Consider the following 9,065-nt stretch of genomic DNA (forward strand, 5'->3'; position numbering starts at 1 on the left):
CACTGTCTAATTGGAAGTAAATGTAAGATGATGGTAGAAGGAAAGAACAGGGAAGAGAAATGTATGGGGAGGGATAAAAAGAGAGAGAGAGAGAGAGAGAGATACATAGAAACACAGCGAGAGACGAGACTCGGGGGGGGGGGGGAAGGGGGGACAGTAAACGCTTAGAAAACGTATGAAAACACAAAAAAAACTTCAACAATAAAGTGCGTGGAAAATGTGCGAAAAACAACAAAGGCTGGGAGTAAGATGGATGTGAGGGGCATCAATGGGCGGCTGTGAAAGCGACAATCACGGCGCCCATCCTGATACTATGGCCACCCGGAATTAATGGCTCCCCGGCATTAAGTCTGGCTTGTTTTTGATGTTCATTCCGCTCCCACCTGGACCAGACACAAGCCGTTTACTATGGCAGGCAAGTTAAGGGATTGTGGGAGTGGGGGAGAGCTGCGGGGGTGTGGGGGTCTGTAGGAATGTGTGGGGGCTATGGGAGAGTGAAGGGAGCTGTAAATGAGTATGGAGACTGTGAAAGTGTATAGAGAGATGTTAGTGTGATGATGTGTGGGAGTTGTGGGAGTGTGGAGTGTGTGGGGGTTGTGGGAGTGTGATGGAGTGTGGGGGGGTTGTGGCATTATGGAAGTATTTGTTACTATTAAAGAAATTTTTTTTTAACTCTTAGAAAGTGTGGGGGACTGTTGGAGAATGTCGGGGAACACTGCAGAGTGGGAATGTGGGGGAGAATGGGGAGTTGTTGGAGAATGTTAGTGGGATTGCTGGGGAGGGGGGAGAGCTGTTGGAGAACGTAGGTTACTGTTAGGGAATGTGGGTTACTGTTGGAGAATGTGGGTTACTGTTGGAGAATGTGGGTTACTGTTGGAGAATGTGGGTTACTGTTGGAGAATGAGGAGTATTGTTGGAATTTATGGGTGGTATGTACTCTCGTAGATTTAAGTGTTTCGTAAATTTTACACCTTTCTCCTTATAGTTTGTAGTTAGCAAGGACAGCCTTAGTTCCTGCCTTCCTCTCGGAACATGTTGGTTTCAGGCTTCTTGGGGCCCCATCATACCTACTGATATTGTGTATGAAGCTAGCCTCTGCAGAGGCATTTCCTAATATCCAACATCCTTGTGACTCCCCCGTACATTCAGCACCAGACTGTCCCTTGCACCTATGTTGCTCATTTGTCTGTTTGCCTCTTAGCCCTGTCTAATTCAGCGAGTGTGAGAATGAGTGTGTGTGAGAAAAAAATTAGAGTAGTGCCGACCGAGTGTGGAGGAATCTGAAGTGCATTTAGTGGTTGTTTTTTTTATTATAGTGATGGTGTCGAGGTTCTACTAAAAGTACTTGGATAGTTTATGCAAAAAGGTTAAGTAGTTAGGAAAAGTCAGCTTTCGAATTCTGAAACAAGTATTTATAATTTACTCAACTATAACTAGATATTTATAGGAGTTGAGTGTAGTGGGTGGTCTTCAGAATAGGTTTAGGTTTGAGAAGGACTTGCCTAGTATGGTCCAGTAGACCTGCTGCAGTGTTCCTCCTTTCTTGTGTTCCCAGCGTAAGTCGCAGCGTCCTGCCCTATGGTAACCCGTCCTGCACCTTAAATAACCACCGTGGGGTTTGCAACTCTTCAAACAACGACGATGTCTTCCCCGCTGCCAGACGTAACCCTTACGTTAACATAACTGGGTTAATGATGGTTAACTATGTGTAACTCACGAAATCATTATAACACGACTGCAAACAAATCGCGGAACGGGTGGGAGTTGAAACTATGGCAAGCAAGTTAGAACTCACTCGCCGTAAGTTCAAAACCCACCCGTTCCGTGGTGTGATTTAATACAGAATAATTAATAGTGCGGGACTCGGGGTTTGTGCGTGCAGAAACCGGCGTTCTGCAACAAGTTGAAAAATACATTAAGTATTTGGAGGACTGGATGAGAGTGGAACTTTTCTTCGAGGGAGAATAGAGAGTCTGTACGTTGGTATGTGACGAACCTGTACTACCCACGTTGAACCTGTACAACCCACGGTGAACCTGTGCTACCCACGGTGAACCTGTACTACCCACGGTGAACCTGTACTACCCACGGTGAACCTGTACTACCCCCGGTGAACCTGTACTACCCACGTTGAACCTGTACAACCCACGGTGAACCTGTACTACCCACGGTGAACCTGTACTACCCACGTTGAACCTGTACAACCCACGGTGAACCTGTACTACCCATGGTGAACCTGTACTACCCACGGTGAACCTGTACTACCCATGGTGAACCTGTACTACCCACGGTGAACCTGTACTACCCACGTTGAACCTGTACTACCCTGTTGAACTTGTACCCCTGCTAACCAGTGTACCCGTGCTACCCAACATGCCACTGCTATAAACGGTGCTCACCTGATATAAACGGTGGCTCTCTCTGCCCTCTTCCCTTCCCCCAACCCATTCCCCTTTCCCACTAACCCTCTATCCGTCTTCTCCCCTTACATCGCCGTTCCCACCTCATGAACTTACGTTTATATCTGAAGTGAAAGATTGTCCTGATTGTTACAGTAAGAGTTATGCTCTTTGTAGTTTGCGTGTGTGTGAGCGTACTCACCTAATTGTGGTTGTGCGATAAAGATATAGAACTTGGGGCAGGTACCAGAAAGGTACTGTAAGCAAGAAAGTAGAGATGAACTCTTGGACAGTGTACTAAAGATATGTAAAACATGGGAGAATGAGTTAGGAAGAGTGAACCAGAAAATGCAGAATGCCCATACCACAACCCTTACCACAACATGACTCGAAACTAGTCACCCACTGATAAAAACACAGGATACAAAAACGTTAGTTAACCCCCCCCCCCCCACATAGAGCTAACCTAGACCCATCCCCCAGTCCTAGCGCTACTGCCCACAGCGCTGATGCTGGCCCAGGCTCAGCCCCCAGCCCCACTGCTGACTCAGACTCAGCCCCCAGCCTTGGTGTCAGTCCAAACTCTGCTTGGGACTCTACCACAGTTACTACTAAAACCTTAACTATGTAACCATCATTGCACAGGACTATAGCCCACATTACAGATGTAGTGGAAGAGTCGTCTTCTGGCTGGGGAAAGTAGTTCCCAGGAATCAGGACGGGGTGGCCCTGGCTTGGATACTGAGGATTGTAGTGCAGTCCTAGAAACTGCACAAATTGAGAACATACCTACCAAAAATTCTACCCAACCAAAAGCGAAATTGTGCAAATTCTATGTTTGGGACATCTGTAAGCATGGAATATCAGAAAAAAACAAATGGGGCATGCAACTTTGAACATCCCAAAAAATGTCGTGACCTCCTGTCCAAAGGAGTGTGTCGTTCTCCCTCCTGTAAATTCTTTCGCCCAGAAATATGCCACTCTTCGGTCCTTCAAAAGTAGTGCTACAACACCAGCTGCCCTGCATATCATCCAGAAGGGACCAGGAGGTACAGACCTCATAAGACAAACAAAAGTAGTTACGACAACCCCACTCCGAGTGATTTTTCATTGGCTGGAAACAGGACTGGAGGCACAGCCAGTGCATCCCCCCATGGCTCTCCAGAATCACAACTATTGATGCCAATAACAAAATCTCCCCAACAAACACAGAATGCAACCTCGTTATATTTGCTAATATACAGGGCCTTAAGCCATCCTCCAACAAGAGAATACCTTTTATCAGTGGACTTCTAGAGGAGTCAAATGCCATGTTTGCAGCCTTGACAGAGACCCACGCAAAAGATCACTTTGACAATGAAATATGGATAAATGGGTACAACCTTTTTAGATGCGACAGAACAGGTAACAAGCGGGGGGGATGGGGGGGTTGGCCTGTATATCAGAGTCGCTCATCTACACGGAGATGCTGAACACCACAAATGATATAGTTGACGTTCTAACAATAAAGATCGAGAACCAAAACCTAGTCATCGTGGTTGTATAAAAGCCACCAGATGCAACCTCCCAACAGTTCAAGGAACAGCTACTGAAAATTGAATACTGTCTGGAAAGCCTTCCAGCTCCATCCCCAAACATCTTACTGCTTGGTGATTTCAACCTAAGACATACAAAATGGAAGAATGTACTAAATAATGTTATAGCAGAAACAATTCCTGGAGGCAGTGCAGATGAAACGTCACACACACGAGCCACTAAGTCTCTGCGATAAACACGCCCTAAGTCAGCAGACAGTGGAGCCAACAAGACTGGAAAACACACTCGACCTTCACAAATAATGAGGACCTGGTAAGAAACATAACAATATCAAAAACAACTAATTCCAATCACACTCTAATCGAAGTTCAGACTTACATGCACAGGGGTCCTCATTAGCAAAATGCACGTAGCTGTGAGGGCGTCTTCACCAAATACAACTACAACAACAAGAACGTTAACTGGGACCAGGTGAACCATGTCTTAAATGAAACATGTTGAGAAGATATCTTAAATAACATGGATCCAAACCAGTGCCTTGAAAGGATCAACTTCCTGGCAGCTGAAGTATATTCAAGACATATTCCCATAAGAAACAAGAAGAGAAGAAGCAAACTGGAGAAAGACGCTCCCTCTACAGAAGACGACGAAGAATCACTGAGCTCCTCAAGAACACTAGATTATCTGATACAGGAAAGGAACCTCTGACCAGGGAAGTGGAAAGTATCGAACTTAAGTTTAAGGACTCGCACAGGACCCAGGAGAGACAGGAGAAGCTAAAAGCGATTAGTGAAATTGAAAAAAATTCGAAATATTTATTTTCATATGCCAAAAACAAGGCATATACCACTTCTAGTATTGGCCCGTTGCTCAAACAAGATGGGACTGACACAGATGACAACAAAGAAATGAGTCAGATACTGAAATCCCAATACGACTCTGTGTTTAGCGAGCCACTAATCAATCTCCAAATTACTTTTGCGACATTACCTTAATTTCGATAGACTTTGAGAAAGCCATTGACAACATGCCCAGGCACTCAGCCCCAGGCCCAGACTCATGGAACTCTGTGTTCATTATGAACTGCAAGAAACCCCTTTTGCGTACCCTAAGTATACTATGGAGAAGAAGCTTAGACATGAGTGAAATTCCAGCCACTAAAAGCAACGGATATAGCCCCACTCCGTGAAGATAGCAGCAAAGCATTAGCTAAGAACTATAGACCAGTAGCTCGAACGTCCCACATCATAAAAATCTTTGAGAGAATGCTAAGAAGGACGATTGCAAACTACTTGGATTCCCAAAAGCTGTACAATCCAGGACAACATGGGTTCAGAGCAGGTCGTTCCTGTCTCTCGCAACTCCTGGATCACTATGATATGGTTTTGGATGCACTGGAAGAAAAACAGAATGCAGATGTAATATACACAGACTTTGCGAAAGCCTTTGACAAGTGCGATCATGGCGTAATGCGCACAAAATGCGTGCTAAAGGAATGACTGGCAAATTGGGGAGATGGATCTTCAACTATCTAGGCAATCGAACACAGAGTAGTGGTAAACAGAGTTAAATCGGAAGCTGCCAAAGTGAAAAGCTCTGTTCCACAAGGCACAGTACTCGCCCCCATCCTGTTCCTCATCCTCAGAGCAGACATAGACACAGATATGCAATCCACAGCACCGTGTCATCCTTTGCAGACGATACTAGGATCTGCATGAGACTGTAAATCTATTGAGGACACGGTTAACCTCCAAGAAGATATAAACCAAGTTTTCCAATGGGCAATGGAAAACAATATGATGTTCATTGAAGACAAATTCCAATTACTCCGTTATGGAAAACTGGAGGAGATAATAATTAGAACTGAGTATACTACAAACTCTGATCATACAATAGAGCGGAAGAATAATGTGAGGGACCTGGGAGTGGTAATGTCTGAGGATCTCACTTTCAAGAATTACAACAGTGCCACGATCACAACTGCGAAGAAAATGATAGGATGGATAATGAGAACGTTCAAAACAAGTGATAACCAAGCCACTGATGATCCTTTTCAACTCGCTTATTCTCTCTCAGCTAGAATATTGCTGTACATTAACATCTCCGTTCAAAGCAGGTGAAACTGCAGATCAAGAGAGTTTACAGAGAACCTTTAATGCACATATAAGTTCCATCAAACTCCTCAACTACAGAGAACGCTTGGAAGCACTTGACCTGTACTCGCTGGAACGCAGGAGAGAGAGATGTATCATAATCTACACTTGGAAAATCCTAGAAGGAATGGTCCCGAATCTGCACACAGAAATCACTCCCTACGAAAGTATGAGACTGGGCAGACGGTACAAAATACCCCCAATAAAAGTAGGGCACCATTAGTACACTAAGAGAAAGCACCATAAGTGTCCGGGGCCGAAGATTGTTCAACAGCCTCCCACCCTGCATAAGGGGAATTACCAATAGGTCCCTGGCTGCCTTCAAGATGGAACTGGACAGATACTTGAAGTCGGTGCCAGATCAGCCGGGCTGTGGTTCGTACGTTGGACTACGTGCAACCAGCAGTAACAACCTGGTTGATCAGGCCCTGATCCACCGGGAGGCCTGGTTGTGGACCGGCCGCGGGGGCTTTGATCCCCGGAATACCCTCCAGGTAGTCTCTAGGTAGGGGTCAAGTCATAGCTCCTGGCCCCGCCTCTTCACTGGTCGCTACTAGGTTAACTCTCCCTGCTGCTTCATGCGCTTTATCATACCTCTCCTTAAAGCTATGTATCGATTCTGACTCCACTACATCACTCTCTAGACTGTTCCACTTTCTGACAACTCTTGACTAAAGAAGTACTTCTTAATATCCCTTGTGACTAAGATATTTGAGTTTTCAACTTCTAGTTGTGAACCCTTGTTGCTGTGTTACGTCTCGGAAACATTCTGTCCCTATCCAACTTGTCAATTCCTCTCAGTATTTGTTATGTCACCCCTATCCCTACTGTTCTTCAGTGTTGTCAGGTTCAGTTCCCTTAACCTCTCCTCGTAGGACAAATCCATCAGCTCCGGGACTAGTCTTGTTGTAAACCTTTGCACTTTCTCAAATTTTTTGACGTGTTTGACCAGGTGTGGGGTTCCATAATGGTGCTACATACTACAATATGGGCCTGACGTACACTGTGCACAGTGTCGTGAATGACTCCTTACTTAGATATCAAAACGCTGTTCTCAGGTTCGCCAGGCGCAGTTGATGTGCGCCTCAGATGATGTGCTCGGTATGATGTTCACCCCAAGATCCTTTTCCTTGAGTGAGTTTTGCAGCCTCTTACGTCTTAAGCTGTACTGCGTCTGCGGTCTTCTTTGTCCTTCCTGAAGCTTCATAGGTTTGCATTTCCTGGGGTTAAACTCCAGGAGCCATTTGTCGGACCAAGATTGCAGCCTGTCCAGATCCCCTTGTAGGCTTACCTGATCTTCGTCCGCTTGTATTATCCTCGTTAGTTTCACATCGTCTGCGACAGGGACACCTCTGACTATCCCTTCATTCATGTCATTCACATATACAAGAAAGAGCACCTGACCTAGGACTGAGCCTTATGGAACCCCTCTCGACATATGCACCCACTCTGACACCTAGTCTAGTACCGACACACGTTGTTTCCTTTATGCGAGTGTAAAAATTACCCATTTGAGTGAATGTTAAACTCTTGTTCCTGGCCCCCGCATCGTACCTTTGAAGAGACTGACGTGAAATTTCGTCATTTCTAGTTTTGTACTGTTTCTGTAATCAACATTAACATGTTGAAGAATTTTCGCATATTCCTGTGGATTATTTAGGTATGTAGTTTCCAGAGAGAGAGAGAGAGAGAGAGAGAGAGAGAGAGATTAACTCAAGAGGGAAGACCCTCCGTGGGGCGCCCCTTGAGCTCCTGCAGGTCCTGAATGACCCTCAGCCCAGGCAAAAAGAGGGGAGTGGGGGGAAGGGGAAAGTGGGAAGGGAAGGGGGAGGAGATGGTGTGGATGGAAAAAGATGTGAATGATGAGAGAGAGAGAGATAGAGAGAGAGAGAGAGAAAGGAGAGAAGGAGAATTGGGAGCAGAAGTAACGGAGATGAATAGGAAAGAGGGACAGAAGAAAGGTACAAGGCATAAGGTTAGATCATTTAAAATATAAAAATAGAAGAGCACTTCCGTAGGTCTACTGGCCCATGCTAGACATGCCTTTCTCAAACCCAGACTTCCTTTCTTATATATATTTCTATAACCTGTTTTTAAAGCTATTCAAAAGTATTTTTAAAGTAATTCAATCTTATTTCTAAAGCTACTGAAACCTATATTTAAAGCTACCCAATAATTTCACTGAAGTTCAACACACTTCATATAAGGGAAGGGAGAGGGGAATAGTCAGGAGGGAAAGAATATTCAGCTGGAGATAAAGAAAGAGGGAAACGGGTAGCAGGAGGAAAGAGGAGGGCACGAAGGAGCAGCAGGAGAGGAAGCGAATAAAGCAGCGGGAGTAGTAAAGGAGTAAGAGAAATAAAACGGGTAGGTGAGAGAAAATGAGGCAGGGGGAGAAGGGGGAAAGCAGCAAGAGGGAAAATGGGAAGGTGGTGGAAGGCCGACAGAGAGGAACAGAGTTGAGGCTGAGTGAGTCGAGAATACAGATGGAAGTGAACAAGGTTGGTAGACAGAACTAAAGCTCTGGACGTTGTGAATTACGTGACTTTTTCACTTGTTGCTGGAGGGCGACGAATGAGAATCGGAAGGGAAGGAAGAAGAAAACAGGTGTGAAAATAAAAGGAAGTGCACGAAAACTTGAATAAAAGAGGAAGTAAAGTGAGAACAGCAAGTAGAATAGCTTATGATATGATGGTCTGGGAGAGAAGATACAGGAGGACAAAAAGGAAGAAATGAAGAGGAGGAGGAGGAAGCAGCAGCAGCAGCAGCAGAAGAGAGTGGAGGAGAAGCAGCAGGTAGGTGAGAAACAGCAGGTAGGTGAGGAGAAGCAGCAGGTAGGTAAGGAGAAGCAGCAGGTAGGCGAGGAGAAGCAGCAGGTAGGTTAGCAGCAGCAGGTAGGTGAGCAGCATCAAGTAGGTGAGGAGAAGCAGCAGGTAGGTGAGGAGAAGCAGCAGGTAAGTGAGGAGAAACAGTAGGT

Source organism: Cherax quadricarinatus, chromosome 4 (assembly GCF_038502225.1).
Source record: "Cherax quadricarinatus isolate ZL_2023a chromosome 4, ASM3850222v1, whole genome shotgun sequence".
In the NCBI taxonomy this organism is placed as follows: domain Eukaryota; kingdom Metazoa; phylum Arthropoda; class Malacostraca; order Decapoda; family Parastacidae; genus Cherax; species Cherax quadricarinatus.